We start from the raw sequence: 15088 nt of genomic DNA on the forward strand, positions 1-15088 counted from the left end.
TACCTTGTTCACAGTTCTTTTCCTAGCACCTAATGTAGTGCTTTGCATGTAGTATATTCGCAAAAAATGTCTGTCGAGATGATGAATAAATAAAAGAAAAAATACAAAATTCACAGAGTAGAGTTGGATACGGCCACTTTCAGCTCCAGGATTTTCCATTTCAACGATTCCTATTTTGGGGACAGAAACACAGACTTCGTCATTATTCATCGTTTCCTTTGCTTTCATCCTTTCTGCAATCACGCCCCTAATTCTGTTATTGAAAAACGTATCCTGGATGGCTTCTTCTCCTATATCCTGTCATCTCCTATAGGAGCTTCCTGTTTCTACTCTTGCATGTCCAGCCTCCCTTAAGGACCACTCTCTATTGTCTAAAGCAGTGGTTCTCAAATCCAGCTGGGCCCAGAATCATCTCCTAGGGAGCCTACTGAAACTATACCCCCAGAGGTCTGATCAGTGGGTCTGGAGTGAGGTTTGGGAATGTGTACTTCTTGCAAAGCTTCAGGTGAGTCTGATATGCTCACTGTTCTAGTGCACTGGTTTATCATAAACCTTGACCTTGCTCAAACACCTTGCTTGATTCCATTACTTGCTCTAGCACTGCCTTTCACACTTTTCAACCAGGTGAAACTCTAGGGTTTGGGTCTGTTACCCAAAGTGTCTTCCAAAAGCTTGAAATGTCTCATTTTATCTAAAGTCAAACAAATTTCTATTATCGTCTATAACATAACTGAACAAACACCCCCAAAAAATCTTTGTGCAGTGGACTTCCAGAGACACACTGTATTTTTCTCGGGGCTTCTTCCCTAACCCCACCCTGCCCTCTGCCATGGACTCCCAGGGTCTGTAAACTCTAGCCTGAGAAGACAAACCTCCAATAAATGTGCCAGCACACAGGGCCAGCTGGGAAATGGATCTGGACACAGAAGCAGAAATCCCACGTCCTAGCGCTGGCTCAGCCACTCACTTCTGCAATATAAGTACATACATTTTTATAAAGCTTTTTAAGTTCTAGAAACCTTTTCACATTCATCAGTCGTGTCCATTTCCACGTAGTGTCAGGGTTGTTGATCATGGAGTGCTTCCTTTGGAGCTTGGGCAACCTCTGGTAATCATACATGCTCTCACTCGGCAGTCGTCCACAGGGGGGTCACTCTGGGTCAGAAGGAACCTGTGTAATAGCAGGGATATTCAAACAGAGAACTGACCACTAAAATCCTTTCTCTGGAACCCTTTCAGCCTTGAGTTTCTCTTCTTTTCTTAACTCTGGCAAAAGCCTTGTGAAGGGGTCAGCTGAGACATTCTCCCCATTGGATGTAAAAACTGAGGTTCAAAAAGATGACTCTGCTATTCCCTCTCCCTGAAAGAGACCACTCAGCATCACCTCCATGAAAACTACCTGCCACATCCTCCCTCAACCTTCCCACTGACTTTGGGTTAGCACCACCCTCCTCAGTCTCAGCTTTTAGAAGATTGTATTGTACTAACTTAAATGCCTCCTCTGTGTGTATATGAAACCTGTGCTCTGAGACTGTCTCTACATCTCATTTCCAGTGTCTAGCACATAGAAGATGTTTAATAATAGCCAACTGAGCGCTCACCATGAGTCAGGCAGTTTACATATGTACATTGAGCCATTTAATTCTCTCAACAATCATGAAGTTGATGCAGTTTGACTTTCATGTACATAAAATATGCCATTAATTTTACTGCGGGAGAAATTCCATCCAAAAATGTTGCCAGCAGTTGTGAGTGGACAGTGTCTGTACAGAGTGCAGCTTTTATTTTCTAAAATCACGGCTAGGGCATGTATATCAATTATAAAGATGTAAATACAACTTTGTATTAAAAATTTTATAGTTTATGGCAAAATCTGGTTCTGTGGTAGACTAATAAGTACAGTTCTTGAGAAGGCATGTTTGTGGCCCATGTCAGTGTGTGAATGCATAGGTAATTTGAAGCTTTGGATACATTTGTGATATTTATCTTCCCTGAGCCCTGCAGTCTCACCGCCACCACCTCCCAACAGAATTCGATGGGAATGTTCATCATGACTTTGCCATCTGATGCATTTTAAGTTTATTTACTGTAGTTTATTTTCAGCACCTACTTTAAAATGTGTTGTATATGTATTTTTAAAAATATCCCCATTTTACAGATGAAGAAACTGAGGCTTAGAAAGGTCAATTTATTTACCCAGCCCTGCCCACCTCCAAACATAAATTCTTTACCATTGCTCTCCACTGCTTCTCCAGTGGAGAGGGGCATTCCCAGGTCAATTATGTGAAGGACTTGCCAGATAAGCCACAAGGACTTACTAGGTAAAGATTTCAAGGTGGGAAGCATGGGAGGGAAAGGGGATCTAAACAATTCCAGGATAGACGCCCTCCATCAATGAATGGTATGGCCAGGCAGCTAGTGTGAGATTTTTGTTTCTTACCCTTTATACTCTTCCCACTGTTGCCCTTGGAGTTTTGGTGCTAAGAATTCAAGAAACACTCATCCTCCTGGAACTGGCAAAGAGCCTGCCCCAGGAGGGCCCAGGCAGGGTTTGTCCTCCATCTAAAATTCCAATCGGGGAATCCCAGCCACACCCCAAGTGGGGGTGGAGAGGCAGAGCCTGCCAGGCCTGATTCTTCCCCCTGCACAGCTGTCGGGCTGCAGAGGGGGCAGAATGTGGCACCACATTGCAGTCATTCCAGCTCTGGGGAATTTACCGACAGCACGTCCCACAGGAGGCAAGCTCAGGGGCTTTTTATAGCCCTCTAAGAACCTAGGAGAAAACTGATATCCTGAGAGGGAGAAGTGGGGCACGTGTCTTTTCCAGGCACCATTCCCTCAACCATGTAATCTCAGATGCCCGCAATCCAAATCAGGGTAAGGGTCATGGCTAAGTGAGCAGTGTGGAGTGGTGGAAGCATGCTCGCTGTCCGGGGGACGGGGGTTCCAACCAAACCCAGTTCCTTGAATCCCCTCCTTGGGCTTCAATTTCTTCACCTGTCAGGCTGAAGTATTTATTATAGCACAGGTATCAGCACACCTCAGCTGGCAGACCAAATCCAGTGCGCCACGTCTTTTTTTAAATAAAGTGTTATTGGCACACAGCCATGGGCATTCATTATGTATTGTCTATGGCTGCTTTCTTGCTATAAGAGCAGATTGAGTATTTGCAACAGAGGCCCCGCCCACATGTGGCCTGAAAAGCCTAAAATAGCTACTATCTGGTCCTTTACACAAAAAGCTTGCCAACCCCTGGATTAAACTGCAGTGAGTCTGGGAGTGTCTGCCTGGAGCACTGTGGTGAGAAGGATTCTGAGGGTGTGTCCAGGCTGAGGAATGAAGCACTGTCCTTAGATCATACAAGAGTATATATTCAAGACTAATGTTGGAAAGACCCCAGAATGCCATTTACCAGTGCTTTTCAAACTACTTTTTGCAAACAAAATCTTAAGCAAAGACTTGCTCTGGGGGAAGTGGGAATGAAAATACTGAGTACAGTCCATTCCATTTTCCTACTCCCAAGGCAGCCCCTAAAGAAGCCTCCCAGATCCCAAAGCTCCATCTGAAGAACATTTGAAAACCGCCTATCTAATCTTATGCCTCTCACTTTACAACTGGGGAAACTGAGGCTCAAGCGGCGGTGTCTTGCCTAAGATCACATGATGGACTCCTAGTCAGCTTTCCCCAGAACCACTAACGTGGTCATGAGGTGTCAGCAGAGCATGGACATAGTTCTGCTGGGGAGAAAACCTGTCCACTGGCCTTGGGGGCCTCAGGGCTGCCATTGGTGTATGATTGGTCTGCCATGCCCTTGTTGACCCAGCAGCCCCCAGGGGTTCAGGGCTGGGACATGGCTGACACCTGCCCATGCTTCACAGTGATTTAGTCAAGGCTTGGAGCCTTCTTTCTGAGACCACCAGAATCAAAAGAAAAAAAATCAAAATTGAATTGGACCATATTTTTAAAAATATTTCATTGATACCAAGACATATTTTTTAAATCAGAACATATCTTAAATTTGATATATTAATTTGTTCATTTTTCTGATTTTTTTTTTCAAAAAGCTATTATTTAGTAGATAAGATATCTTTAAATCAGTGAAATCTTAGAACGGAGAAATTATGATAATTTATACTAAGGCTTTCTTTTGAAGATGGAATCAGATTTATTCATTTGTAGAATAAATATTTATTCTTCCTGCCCATTCTTGTTGAAGGGTTTGCAAAGAGCAGATCCAGCTGATATGAAACCAAGGGGGATTTTATTTTAGCTTTACTTGAACCAAGAAGAAAACTGATCTAGGAGTGTGCTGGGAAGCTGGAGGGACCAATCGCATTTCCTCACCTCCAGCCAGCAATCAGCTGTAGCTCTAAGGAGTAGCAGAGGGGAAGCGTAGGGTCCCTGCACCCCCACATCTCCTAGTGAGGCAGAGAAACTAAGACTCTGTCACCAATTCCTGTGACATGAGGTCATATCTGGCCAGTGTCCATCAAAGAGAGTAAATAAAGGCCCAGAAGACTCAAGGAACACCTTCTAGCCAGGAACCTCAGAAACACTGGGGGAACAGCATTCCAGGTGGAGAAAATGGCAGAGTAGAAAGAAAAGAGGCACAGAAGCCATGCTCAGGGCACAAAACGGTCAGCATGCTTACAGCCCAGAGAAGCAGGTAGAGGTAAAATGGAGCCTCAAGTAGGGCCTTATCCTCCAGGTCCATAACTGAGAGTGTGATTGGTAACTAATAATAGAGGCAGCATAATGTGGGAGCTGAGCACACTGGCTTCAGTGTCAGGTTGCCAGGGTTTGAATCCCAGCTCTACTCCTTCCACTTAATAATCCCTAGTCTCAGTTTCTTCAACTAAAAATGGAGATAACAATCTCCTGTCTACTATGGGGGATAATTGGATTTGTGCAAGAAAAGCACTCAGCATGCAGGAAGCATACAATTAAAAAAAAAAAAAAAGTTAATGCTTAAACTACAGGTCTATAAATGATCGCCTTTCTTAAAAAATCAGAATGGATTCCAAGTTCTCTCTCTGATGCTTTCCCTTTCACTTCTTGCCTGCCCATCCTGGGAAGGGATGGAATTACAGAGGGAATGACGATAAACCACAGGGAGTACAGGCAGCATGTGAAGATCTTTCATCATCTGAGTCACAAAGGAAACTGGTGTCTGGGCCCTGGGGAGCTATTGACAAGGTACAAGCAGGAGGGGGTTATGCTATGTGTTGCCATTTGGGGGCAATTAAAGCTCACATCAGAGTAGAAAGGGAGAGATTGAACAGAGGAGACCAGTTAGGAACTACAGCAAATACTGCAGGTGAGCAGCAAATTGTGTAAGATTAACTCACCTTCATGTTTAAGTTAAGAACAGGGAAACATAAAACTTCACACTCTGTCCATTTTCAAATAGAGTTAAGTGTATAGGATTGTTGATCTAATGGGAGAGCAGAGGAGACATCTGTCTGGGGTTCTTTAAGACTCAAGACATTCTTTCCCAGGACCTTCAACCATCATTTTCTTGATCCCACCCCCAGCCCTGGAGGCAGGAATCACCCTAGGCATCTCCCAAAGCCTGCCCGGGGTGGCTGGGCTCTCTGTGGGCTGCATTCGCAGGGGCCTGGCCCAGAACATAATCCAAGGTTACCACTGGAAGGCTTTTGCAGGCAAGGTGAAGGAAGGAAGAGAGGGAAGAGGGTGGACCTTCCACCTGGGCAGCAGTCAGGGTGGCCATTCTGAGCCTAACATTTAGCCTCCCATCTAGAATGTCTAGACTAACCTCTGGGTAATGCTTGAATCCCCTGTGATTACTAGCAACAGCAACAACATTAATAGTAATAACCAACCTTTGCAGAAAGTTTCATATGTGCTTGGCACAGAACTTAACACTTTTCATACATTATCTCCCTTTCTGCTCACCACAACCTTCTGACATGAGTGCTCTCCTTACCTCTGTTTCACAGATGAGAAAACTGATGTCACCTGCCTGGGGTCGCTGGGCTAGGGAGGACAAATCCCAGGTGTGATTCTGCATGTTTCTCACCCCAGTCACCCAGTGTCACAGTTACCCACTGACTAACACACCCCCACATTCCTGCCAAGGCGCTGTCCACCTGGGCTCAGCCCACCTGGCTCTCTTCTTAGTTCAGACTTCTGGAGAGTTCCTACATACAGTGAACCTAATAATGTGGTCTTAAGCGGCCACCACTGTTCCAGGACTGCCCTCCAGAGCCCCAGAGAACAAGCCTGCCCCACCTTCCCTCTTCCCCCATCCCCATGAGCCCTTCTGCTCTTGGAGATGGTTGTCATAGACAGGATTAATAGCCCCCTCCTTCGTCTGTGGTTGTTCCTCTGAATTCGGGCTGTTAGTTAATCCCTCTGCAGTGCACCTGCTATGTGCCCATTACGGTACTGGGCACTGGGCAGCAGTGGCAGATATTAAATCAGGCATCATCTCTACTGTCACTGTTCGCACTTGAATGGAGGACGCTGAACAAATTGCTCTGGAGGCTATAACAGGGTGACCTTACCTGTGCAGGAAGGCAGGACGGGCCTCCTGGAGGAAGTGGCCTCTAAACCAATTGTCAAAAACTAAGTGGGCACTCTCGGGGGAGTAGGGGAGATTTTAAATAATAACAATAGTCAATTCTGTATGTGTCAGGAACTGTTCTAAACAGTCCATATAACACCTCACCGGACCCTCATGGCAGCCCTGTAAGGTGTAGGTATTGTTATTATCCCCATTATTCAGATGAGGTGACACAGAGAAGTGAAGTAACTTGCCCAGGGTCACACAGCTAATAGGGGATAGTGGTTGGAGAACAAGCCATGCAGAGGAAACACCACAAGCAAAGAGTAATGGGGTAGGGCCTCATATATTGAAAATAGGTAAGAAATAGTAAAAAAAAAAAAAAAAAAAGAAAGATAATATTTTTTAAACTCCATTGAACAGAACAAAGATAAATACATACTCTGTTCCCATTAGTGCAGCCTGAGGCCTCTACTGACGATTTTCTGATTCTTTAATCACACTAAGATTTCTGTGGGCTGATTGTCAACCTAATCCTTGCCTTTCTGAATAGGGATGCTATTCAGTCTCATCTCTTGAATCCTACACAGGTTATTTTTGTTTGACTGGTGGGGAGGGGAGCAGATGGCACATAGATCATTAATCACAATGTACCGATTTACAAAACTTCAGTTTACAGAGTGCTGTCACTTTTCACAGACATTGTAAGATTTGAGTCTCACAACAGGCCTGAGAAGTAGATAGGGCAGTTACCATCACCCCACTTTAATGCTGAGGAAATTGAGGCTTGGAGGCATGAGGCAACTTGCCCAAGGCCACACAGCCAGTAAGTGTGGAGCTGGACCTTGAGCCCGGGGCTTTTGGCTCTAGTTCCTGTGTTTTCTCCTCTACACCAAAACATAGCATACAGTGGGGGCCAGAAAGATGCAAACCTGGCACCTATGACCTACAGCAAGTTCCTTAGCCTCTCTAGGGCTCAGTTTCTTGTCAGTAAAACTGTGATAAGAAGAGCTCCTACCACATGGGGTTGTTGCAAAGATTAAATAATGTAATAGGCACAGAGTGTTAGGCATGGAGAATCTTCCCGCAGTGGAATATCATACAGCACAGTGAATGAACACAATGACAGGCAATGATATGGATAAACCTTAGCAGTATCATGGTAAAGAAAAAAGTCACAAAAGATTACCTATAGCATTATGCCCTTTTAATAAAGTTTAAAACAACTATAATTTTGTATGGGTATATCTAGTTGTAATCTACAAGGGAAAGCAAGGAAGTGTTGAATACAGCATTCAGGATGGCAGTTAGGTTGGAGGGGGAAGCAGAAGCATGGGATCATAGTTAGATGTGTGATATCATCTGGATTCAGGCTTTTGCTTTGAATGGTAGATTTGTGGGTACTTACTACATTAGCAAAAATAACTGATTACATAAATAAATAACTAAATAAAAGTGGAGCATGCATGGACCAATGATGAGTGTCTCATGAAGCAAGGATTAGGATTAACCCAAGTTTTGTCCACATGAAGTCCTAATTTATAAAAAGAAATAAAAGTGTTAGGCCCAGAGCCCAGATTGTAAGAAGTGTTCAATAAATGTTCACTGCCATCCTTGGATATCTTTATTATTATGTGCATTATTCACAAACCCCTAGCCAGACATCTTCAATGTCTGTCCCAGGCTATTGGTGAGATGGGCCCTCAAACTCAAACTTCTCAGAAGCGGAAAGCCCAGCCCCATCTAGGCCTCAGACCAGACACCCATCCTATGAATGGACACCAGTGGGGAATAGTCGTGAGGGACTCACTGCTGGTTCCATCAAGCTTTGGAGGTAGGGAACCTCTGTTAGAAGAAGGCGGCAAGAAGGAATTATGATGCAGAAACTGGAAGTTTAGGCCTTAGACTTAGGTCTAGGTTTGAATCTTGGTTCTGCTTGCCATGTGCCTTTAGACAAACAACTGTGCCTCTCTGAGCCTCATTTGGTTCATGTGTAAAACAGAGGGTGAAGAACAGCAACTACCTCACAGGGCCATTATGAGAATTAAATGAGGTAGTCCATGCAAAACGCTTAGCATAACATCTGGAACATCACTTCAGAGCTCAAAAATACTACCTGCCTTTATCGTTGGGTATCCCAGGCCACTCCTTTTAGTGAAGGAGATGATAGGGACTGCCGCAAATGGAAACAGCTGCCATCTTGTGTGTGAGGCGTGAGCATGTGTGTGTCACAGTTTTCCACTTCCTCCTGGAACCATTTCCTTTGTGAGCTAAACAGGGAGGAATCTGCACACAAAGGAACAATTCTGGGAGAGCCCAGTCCCACAGCCAAAAGTTATTTCCTCGGAAGTCGGTGGCTTGCCCCACCCCCTCCTGCCTGGAAATGTCTTGATGAGAGGGAGCTACCGCTTCCCTGGCCGCCCAGGGCTGAGAAACAAGGTGTCCAGAACGAGAGCTGTCCTGGTGGATGACAAGACCTGGGCAGACCTGCTGCTCAAAAGGCCATTAAGATGCAAGGTGTTTCCCTGAGCCTGTCACCCTGGCCTGACTCCCAGGAAGTGAGTCACCCCAAAACATCCCCACAACCTGCTTCCCCACTGACCTGCAACCTCCCTGACCTCTTGCCTCCCTGTCTTCCTGAAACGAGTACATCAGAGAATTGTGCTACAGAGGAACGTGTCCATCCCCAGTAAAAATCCCTACGGTTTTACAAACTCTTACCCCACCATTCCCCGCTTCCCCTCCCACAAACCTGCACGTGGGGATTCTAAATCCCTTCTTAACAGAAGAGGAAAATGATGCTCAGAGGGGCTGACTGACTTACCCCAGATTCCACACTAGCAAGTAGGAGGAGTCAGAACCCAAACCAGATACTCTCCTACCAAATCCCAAATCTTCCACTCTTCTTTACCACTTCCCTCAGGATTCTGGGTTTCTCTCCCAGGGAGTCAAACTGTACTATTTTCTTCAGCATGAAGGATATTCAGTTTCCTGCATAAGCTGTAATTAACACACACAAAAGCCTTTCAAGGTGACCTCGCCACCCCCTCTGCCTCCCTCACACTGGAGCTATATTTAACTCCTGGAAAGCAGTCAGCACAAGGCAGTCAGCACCAGGCAGTGGCTTTGCAGCTGGGTTTCTTTCCACATGAACCATGGTCTTCCCTGTATGCTCTGGGACAACAGGAAGTGTCTGTTTTAGTGATCAACAATGCTAGTCCAACCAGTGAGGTCCCCTCCAACGTCCTGCCCACTGTTTGGCCTTCATTTGGACTCAGAGAAGTGCTTGTAAATTCAGAGGAAGGAAGTGAGACATCTCCATGGCCCCAGATGGGTAGATCCGCAGTAACTTGGAAGAGACTGTGGGCAGGGGAAGGAGAGATGTCTGTACCCACGAAGTGAAGGGGCAATTCCACCAGCCTCACCTGTGTGACTGGGGGCCTCCCTGCAGAGTTAACCCAGGGCTTAACATAGATGGAAGCAGCATCCTGAAGGAGCACTGGGAGAGGCATCCCCAAGTAGCCTCAGTATTCTTCCCATTCTGCATTCCTCAGTTCCCACACCTGTAAGAATTAAATTATGGATTTCATTAATAATTAAATTATGTAAATAACACATGTAAATCTCTTAAAGCAAGGTATGACATATAATAGTAAAGGAAGAGTAATGTAAATAGCTAATATTTATTGAGTACTTACTATGTGCCAGACACTGTTTAAGGCACATTCTCATGTACTAGGACCCATTCCCACTGCTGAGGTAGGTATGCTCATAGGTCACCAATGATGTGCATCGGGCAGTTATATAAGTGTCCCAAAGGTGCACAGCTAGAAAATGGGGAACAAGACTTGAACTCAAGTAGTTCATATATTATTGTTAATTATTATTATTTATTTGTTAGGGTTAAAATCCACCAATTACAAAATACCCATCAGTAAACCAACTGGCAGCCATATTCACACAAGGGATACAAGTTCAACCAAATAGGGTTTGAGGAGCTTAGCCACGTGAGAAATTGGGCTTCTGCTCCCTTTTGTGCCCTGGGGCTTTTTGTTACCTGTGTTTCTGTTTTTGTTTTCGAGCATCTTCTTACTATCCTGAGTCACCATGAGGACAGACATGGTTTTAAAATCACATTAACTAGCTGTTAGACTTTATCAAGTCTTAGGAAAACTTTGCTTCAAGAATTCACTCATTCCACAAATACTTAAACACTTATTCTGTGTCAGGCACCAGAAAACGCTGGCACTATTCCTACCCTCAAGGAGTTAAGGCTCAAGTGGGGGAAACTGACGTTAATCAGAGAAATACATATTTAAATACAGCCATCCTTTGGTATCTGCAGGGAACTGGTTCCAGGACCCTCACAGCTACCAAAATCCTCGGATGCTCAAGTCCCTCACAGTCAGTCCCATGGGTCCTGCATGCATGGGTTTTGCATCCAGGGATCCGGAGGACCAGAGAAAAGTATAACATTTCACCATGATAAGTACCACAGGGAGAGCGATGCTATGTCAGCATAAAATAGAGGGAATGTATGTGGTCAAGAGGACAGGGAAGGTTTCCGTGAGGAAGTCATGAGTGAGTAGAGGACTGAAGGGGGCCATTACTGGTTAGCAGGAGAAGGGAATTCTGACAGGAAGAGGGAACAGCATATGCAAAGACCTGGGGTTAAGAGGCTGAGGAACATAGCATAAAGCAGCCTGGAGGGAGGTCTATCTGGAAGGGCCTGCAGGGTTGGAAGCCACAGAAAAGGCTCCTCTTTCCTTCCTTCCTCCTACCCAACTATTGAGACCACACCTACTAAGTATATTGCTTTCCTTTCCAAGGTGAGTTACCGCCCCAGTGCTATAACAGGTCATACCTCATTAATGTGCTAGCTTGTTTAAACAGTATACTAAAAGTCACCTCTAAAATCATAATCAAAAAATTTTAAAGTAATGCACTGGTTCTTTCTCCAGGTAAGGAGCCCTTATGAGATGGAAACTGGGTTATTTTGCGGTTGGGAAATGAGAAAGGAAATCTGAGTGAACCAAAAGAAAAATTGCATATCCTTCATAAAACCACATTCTGACAACTCTTGCTATCTCCATTTTTAAATCATGCTGGTTGCATTTTCTCTGACTTTGATAACAAAGAAGGATGAGTTATCTTTGTCCTAAAGAGGCTTGTCAAGTAGTGAAATGGGGAAAAGAGAAATTGGTTTCCTCCTACTGCTTTGCATTTAATGAAATTTTAACTTGCAAGCTGTTTCCAAGAGTTTTTGTGAATTCCAGAGACTAAAAGGTGCCCAGGAATGAGATCACAAGTCAAAGTGCCCACCGGCTAGCTTGGTAGGAGCCCAAACAGGGTTTATTATTCCTGTGGTTTGCTGAAGATGAATTATTCACTTGACTTTTGTCATGGAAATTAGACTTATTACCTTTGAGATCTCTAAATAAATCTGACCTTCCTTGCACTAGAACCCATACTGGCTTGTGATGAAGGCCTTTTGCTTAAAGGTTTCACTTAGGCTGCACCAGGGATGCGATCCTGAGAACAAGTGGCAGTGCTTTTTGTCTGTGGCTTAAATTTCTGCTCTCTACCACCTCATGTTGATTTCACTTAGGTGGGGAGGGTGGAGGAGCAGAGAGAAAACTGATCTTAGTCTTAGCTGGGTATTCACCAGGAACAATACGCACAGAGCGGTCTAATCTTAGATATATTTTTAAGTAGGTTTCTAATTTTATTTGGCAAACTTTTTTGCATCCCAGAGAACAACTATCACCCCTCTTGGGTTTCTGTGCCTGTCTATCCCACTTGGTAAAAGAGTGAAGACTTATTAACAATGATTAGACCATTTCTTCCTGGTTTTTCCTCACTGGAATTCACTGTACCTCCCTAAGGCTCAACTAAACCAAACAAGATCCGTGAAATGTATTCATGGTTCTAAATAAAATCTAGTCATAACAGGCAGCCCTGTCCTGATGCCCTTATCTGCCCGCAGAGAGCAGAGATGACCTGGACCAGGAGCAAAGGTGGGAGGGGGGTGGGGTAGGAATTGGTGAAGGAGATTTCTCCTGACTGGGGATGGCAGGGACAGGATTCTGGGTTGCATTATTGCCCCTCCAACTGAAAGATGCTGTCCCTCCACGTGGCATGGAGGGGGCCCCTGGGATGGGAGCACTCTGAGGAAGAGGGCCCTACCACCTCCGACCGCCATAACCACCTGTGCTCAGTGTCAGGCCCAGGGCTGTGAACAGTCCATGTGGTGGGGCTTACAGAGTCCCACAATGTCCTCTTTCCCCAGGAACCCCCGTCCCTTGTGCCTAGCACTGCACCTGAATCTGCTGGGGGATTACATACAAATGAAGGGAACACCGTTGAGTGCACTGAGCACCATATGTATCTTTTTACTTCATCTCTCCAGTGACCATGTGCAGCAGCTACTGTTTTACCCCCACTGTTTACAGATGAAGAACTGGACGCTAGGGAAAGTTAAGATATTTCCCCACAGCGGAAAATGCCATAGCTGGGAGGGGGACCCAGATTGTGCACAGTCTGTGCTCTCAGCCACTCTTCTGTGACTTATCTAAGCATCAAGCCTAGGGTAAATTTAACACTAGATACTCATTTTCAATTAGTTGTGTGACCGTCGCTAAGTCAAATAACCTCTTGAACCCTCACTTTCCACATCTTTAAAATTAGAGGGTTGGACTAGGTCATCAAAATATTGTGTTCAACGAATAGATGCTTGTTGGGCATCTACTATGATTGAAACACAGATTAAGACATGCCCTCGTAAAGCCTGTTACAACAATTATAGCAGATCTGTCGCTAAATACTATCTGGTCAATACTCCGGAGTTTGCATAGTTCTGGGGAATATTAGGAAGCAGCAACAACAACAATAATACGGCCTCGTTGATGAGTGCTGGCTCCAGGCTCAGCACCAAACAAAGTGCTTTGCAAGCATGACCTAACCTAGTTCTCCCAGCCTAGGAGACTGGGATCCTATTCTCACTTTACAGATGAGAAAACCACGGCTCAGAGTTCTCTAATGTGCCCATCTTTGAACAGCTCGGAAGTGGCAGCACAAGAATTCCAATTCACAGAGGTCTCACCCCAAAGCCCTAATCACTGTGCTCTTCTAAGCAAGACTCCACATTCCAGCTAGTTGCAATCTTCTGTAGGGGCTCTTATTCCCACCTTGACTCTCAGTTATTTCAGAAGGGGATAGCTAATGATAATTTTTTAAGGAATGAGGGAGGTCTTCCCACATTCTTTATGTTCACAGACATGCCCTCTAGTATGTTTTCTGGTGGAGTATTTTTCAGAGGTTGAACCTTGGAATCACCTGGAGGACTCATTAAAATGCAGATTCCTGGGTCCCAGTACAGGGCCTACTGAATCAGACTCTCAGATAGGAGGTCCAGGAATCTGCACTTCCAGCAAACCCCCTGGGAGAGGGTATGACCATTTGTCATAAGCATTATATCATTATATGCATATGATTTCTCTCCAAATTAAATTCTGTGATGGTTTAAATCCCTGTGGTTTGAATTACCTGGTGTTAAAGACGAAGGTGCCATCAAAGGCACATCTGTATTCACCACATCTGAAAGCTAGCTAGAGAGTTCTGTATTGTCTTTAAAGAGTGGAGCGCTGGCTGGAAGCTTTCTTGTAACCATGATATGTAAGTTTGTCCCTGGGATGACATTCCGCTGGTAAGTCAGGTATAAGCTTTGAGTCACTTGTTTTTTTTCTCTGAGATCTACACAGTTAGGGCTCTAAAGTTCAATGGGCCCAGTAGAGAAAGGCCCACTGAGCAGGATTTCAGCCCCACAATAAGGGTCTCTAATCCATCCAGTGAGAGGACCTCCAGGTCAGGAGCCCCAGTGAAGTCATGACCCAGCTCAGCAGGCAGGCTTTGAGGGACCGTCCGCCTCCTCCCTGCCCCACCTGGCCTCCCCTTCTCTGAGCCCAAGTCCTCTGGTGGAGGATTCAGGCACAGGGGTGCAAGCTTTGAAGTCAGAGAGCCTGGCCTTACAGCTTACTGGCTGGGTGACCTCACTTCTCTAAGCCTCCGTTTCCTCCCGCTTAGAACATAGAGAGACTTGTGTGGTTTGTGAGAATTAAATGAGATAATGTGCATTAACTGCCCAGCACAATGGTAACTGCTCAGCTCAAGGAAGGATTCTTGCCCATTAATGCTACAAGCTGCGCTTTCTCCCAGGGCTCACACTCCCTCTGCCAACTGTACTTTAGAATCGCTATGTAACTCTCCTGCAGCCACCTGCTGCCTGCCAGTTCCCAGGCTGCAGAAACCAGTGCCACTAGGACCAGGCAGCTCCTCACTCCCCATGTGCTTCTCCCAGATTACTCAGCTCCCTCCTTTGCTCTGTTTGGACTTTTGTGATCACAACTCGGTTAAATGAAAAACACTTAGAAGTCAAGGGCCCATGTTAGGAATCCCACCAAGGACCAGGAAAAACAAAAACAAAAAAAGGTGTTACAAAGCTTGGGTACTAAGTCTCATGTTTTTAAATGCAGAGAACTCACTCAGAAACTAATTGTTCTTACT

The 15088-nt window shown here is 45.1% G+C and overlaps 1 protein-coding gene and 2 long non-coding RNA genes across 12 annotated transcripts in view; 1 reads left to right on the forward strand and 2 right to left on the reverse strand.

The window, feature by feature from the left end:
- The window catches only part of LOC133091027 (uncharacterized), a 62911-nt gene extending 61812 nt beyond the window's left edge, over positions 1–1099 (reverse strand). The window contains exons 1-2 of the long non-coding RNA XR_009700842.1: positions 1020–1099; positions 4–170 (exon numbers count right to left, since the gene is read on the reverse strand). This is a non-coding gene — a long non-coding RNA (uncharacterized LOC133091027). The remainder of the gene's footprint in view (positions 1–3; positions 171–1019) is intronic.
- The window catches only part of AFAP1L1 (actin filament associated protein 1 like 1), a 71891-nt gene that overhangs the window by 7036 nt on the left and 49767 nt on the right, over positions 1–15088 (forward strand). The window lies entirely within an intron of this gene.
- LOC133091028 (uncharacterized) overlaps positions 9958–15088 on the reverse strand; it is a 57192-nt gene continuing 52061 nt past the window's right edge. The window contains exon 3 of the long non-coding RNA XR_009700843.1: positions 9958–10089. This is a non-coding gene — a long non-coding RNA (uncharacterized LOC133091028). The remainder of the gene's footprint in view (positions 10090–15088) is intronic.

Source organism: Eubalaena glacialis, chromosome 4 (assembly GCF_028564815.1).
Source record: "Eubalaena glacialis isolate mEubGla1 chromosome 4, mEubGla1.1.hap2.+ XY, whole genome shotgun sequence".
Classification (NCBI taxonomy): Eukaryota; Metazoa; Chordata; class Mammalia; order Artiodactyla; family Balaenidae; genus Eubalaena; species Eubalaena glacialis.